A 3,228-nucleotide genomic window follows, 5' to 3' on the forward strand; every position below is an offset into this window, starting at 1 on the left:
AGTTTGCCCCTGGCCTTGTTTTCACTGATGATATGGATTTTTCATCTTCTCCTTCCACAGATGTAGTCAATTTGATTTCTATGTTTTCCATCTGGCAAGGTCCATGTGTATAGTCATCTATTATGCTGTCTATAGAATATATTTGAAATGAACAAATCATTGGTTTTACAGAATTCTCTCATGCATTCTCCAGCATCATTTCTATCACCAAGGCCATATTTTTCAACTACTGATCATTCCTCTTTGCTGCCAACCTTTGCATTCCAATCACCAGTAATGATCAATACATCTTGATTGCATGTTTGATCATTTTCAGATTGAAGAAGTTTGTAGAATTCTTCTATTTCATTCTCACTGGCTTTAATGGTGGGTGCATAAATTTGAATAATAGCCACCACTTGTCTGTCAGTTTGTTATACTGTGGTGGCTTGTGAGTTGCTGTGATTCTGACAGCTATGCCATTGGTATTTTGAATAACCGGTAGGGTCACCCATGGTGGACAGGTTTCAAATGAGCTTCCAGACAAAGACAAACTAGGAAGAAAGAGTCATGAACTACTCCTGAATCTTTAGTCACTGAAGACCTTATGAATAGCATAAAAATACTGTCAGATATAGTGCCAGAATATGAGTCCCTCAGGTTGAAAGACACTCAAAATGCTACTGTGGAATAGCTGCCTCCTCAAATTAGAATTGACCATGTTAATGCAAATGGAGTAAAGCTCATGGGAGAAAAGCCCACAGGACCTTCATTTGCTGATGGCGCACAACTCAAAATGAAGAGAAATAACTGTAAACATCCACTGAAAATCAGAACATGGAATGTATGAAGTATGAATCTGGGAAAATTGGAAGTTGTCAAAAATGAAATGTAACACATAAACATCAATATCTTAGGTATTAGTGAGCTGAAATGGACTGGGACTGGCCATTTTTAATCTGACAATCACATGGTTTACTATTCCAGGAATGACAAATTGAAGAGGAATGGTATTGCATTCATTGTCAAAAAGAACATACCCACATCAGTCATGAGATACAATGCTGTCTGTGATAGAATAATATCCATGTACCTACAAGGAAGCGCAGTTAGTAAACCATCATACATTCATCTAATTACAAATTCAAAAGACCACAATGCCTAAGAAGCAGCAGACATTTTCTGTTTATGTGCAGAAGCAAGACAAAGTAGCTAAGCATGGTATTAGAGAGTGAAAAAGCTCTGGATTTGGTTTAAGAACAATTTAGTCAATTGATATTAAAGTACATCAAAATGTTCCACAGAAAAGCAGAGAATAATAAGAAAGTTGTCAGGAACACACTACAGGAACAGGCAAGCAAAATTGAAATAGCATTTGAATCGATAAAAAACATGCAAAAAGATGTACAGATGATTAAGGCCAAAATAACAGAAATGGATAACACACTGAAAGGGTAAAGGAGTAAAACTGAAGAGATGAAAACCAGAATCAGTGACTGGAAGACAAATTTCTCAATAATGCTAAGAGAGAAGAGTAAGCAGAAAATATAATTTAAAAATCTGAAGAAAGATTCATATGGGACAATATGAAGAGGACTAAGTTGAGGCTGATGGAATTCCAAAACTGGAAAGGATGAAAATACTATAAAAGAGGCTCTCTGCTCCTCCCCATTCAACAGGCAGCTGCAAGTTCTCTTGCAGTACCAGTCTCATCCCTTAGACAGGATGGTGAAGGTCAGAGTCAACAGATTTGGCCATATTGGGCACCTGGTCACCAGAGCTGCTGTTAATTCTGACAAAGTGGAGGCTGTTGCCATCAACAACCCCTTCTTTGACCTCAACTACATGTTCTACATGCTCCAGTATGATTCCACCCATGGCAAGTTCAACAGCACTGTCAAGACTAAGAACAGGATGCTTATTATCAATCGGAAGCCCATCTCTACCTTCCAGGAATATTATCCTGTCAATAGCAAGCAGGGTGCTGCTGGTGCTAAATATGTTGTAGTGTCTACTGTTGTCTTCACAACCTTGGAGAAGGCTGGGGCTCACTTGAAGGGTGGTACCAAAAGGGTAATCATCTCTGCCCATTCTGCTGATGTCTCCATGTTTGTGATGGACGTGAACCATGAGAAGTATGAAAACTCCCTCAAGATTGTCAACGATGCCTCCTGAACCACCAACTGTTTGGCTGCCCTGGCCAAGGTCATCCATGACAACTTTGGCACTGTAGAGGGACTCATGACCACAGTCCATGCCATCACTGCCACCCAGAAGATTGTGGATGGCCCCTCTAGGAAACTGTGGTGTGATGGTCATGAGGCTGCCCAGTTCATCATCAATGCATCTACTGCTGCTTCCAAGGCTGTGGGAAAGTTCATCTCTGAACTGAATGGGAAACTCATTGGCATGGCCTTCCATGTCCTCACTCCCAACGTGTCTATTGTGGACCTGACCTGCCACCTGAAGAAAGCTGCCAAATATGATGACATCAAGAGGGTGGAAGTAGGCATCAGATGGACTCCTAAAATGCATCCTGGGTTACACTGAAAACCAGGTCATCTCCTGACTTTAACAGTGACACCACTCTTCCACCATTGATGCTGGGGCTGAGATTGTCCACAACAACCACTTTGTCAAGCGCATTTCCTGGTATGACAATGAATTCGGCTACAGCAACAGGGTGGTGGATCTTATGGTCCACATGGCCTCCAAGGAATAAGAACCCCCTGGACCACCAGCCCAGCAACAGCACTAGGAAAGAAAGAGGCACTCAGCTACTGGGAGTCCTTACCCCCTCTATACCCCACTACACACTGAGAAGCTTCCATCCTTACAGTTTCCATCCAGAACCCCTGGAGAAGGGAAGTGGCTTAGCGAGCCCAGTGTTGTCATGTACCATCAATAAAATACACTATCCAGCCCCCCCCCAAAAAAAAAAAACAACTACAAAAGAGATCACTGAAGAGCTGCTGGCGAGACCTTCCCTAAAATCTTGAAGGATGATAAGGTAACCATCCAAGAAACTGAGCAAAAACCAGGAAGAATAGAGCCCAAAAGTAAATCACCAAGACATATCATAATCAAACTTTCCAAAAACAAAGACAAAGAAAGAATCCTGAAAGCAGCTAAGGAAAAAAAGAAATGTTACCTACAAAGTAAAGCAAATAAGATTACGGTCTAATTGCTTAGAAGCAACCATGCAGGCAAGAAGACAATGGGGAAGAAGGTGGGGCTTGATGGCAGATA

At 41.4% G+C, this 3,228-nt stretch overlaps 1 pseudogene; it reads left to right on the forward strand.

Annotated features, from left to right (window-relative positions):
- Positions 1–1,704: 1,704 nt before the first annotated feature.
- On the forward strand, positions 1,705–2,548 carry LOC102835531 (annotated as a pseudogene).
- The last annotated feature ends 680 nt before the right edge of the window (positions 2,549–3,228 follow it).

The sequence above is a fragment of the Chrysochloris asiatica genome, unplaced genomic scaffold, assembly GCF_000296735.1.
Source record: "Chrysochloris asiatica unplaced genomic scaffold, ChrAsi1.0 scaffold00260, whole genome shotgun sequence".
NCBI lineage: Eukaryota > Metazoa > Chordata > Mammalia > Afrosoricida > Chrysochloridae > Chrysochloris > Chrysochloris asiatica.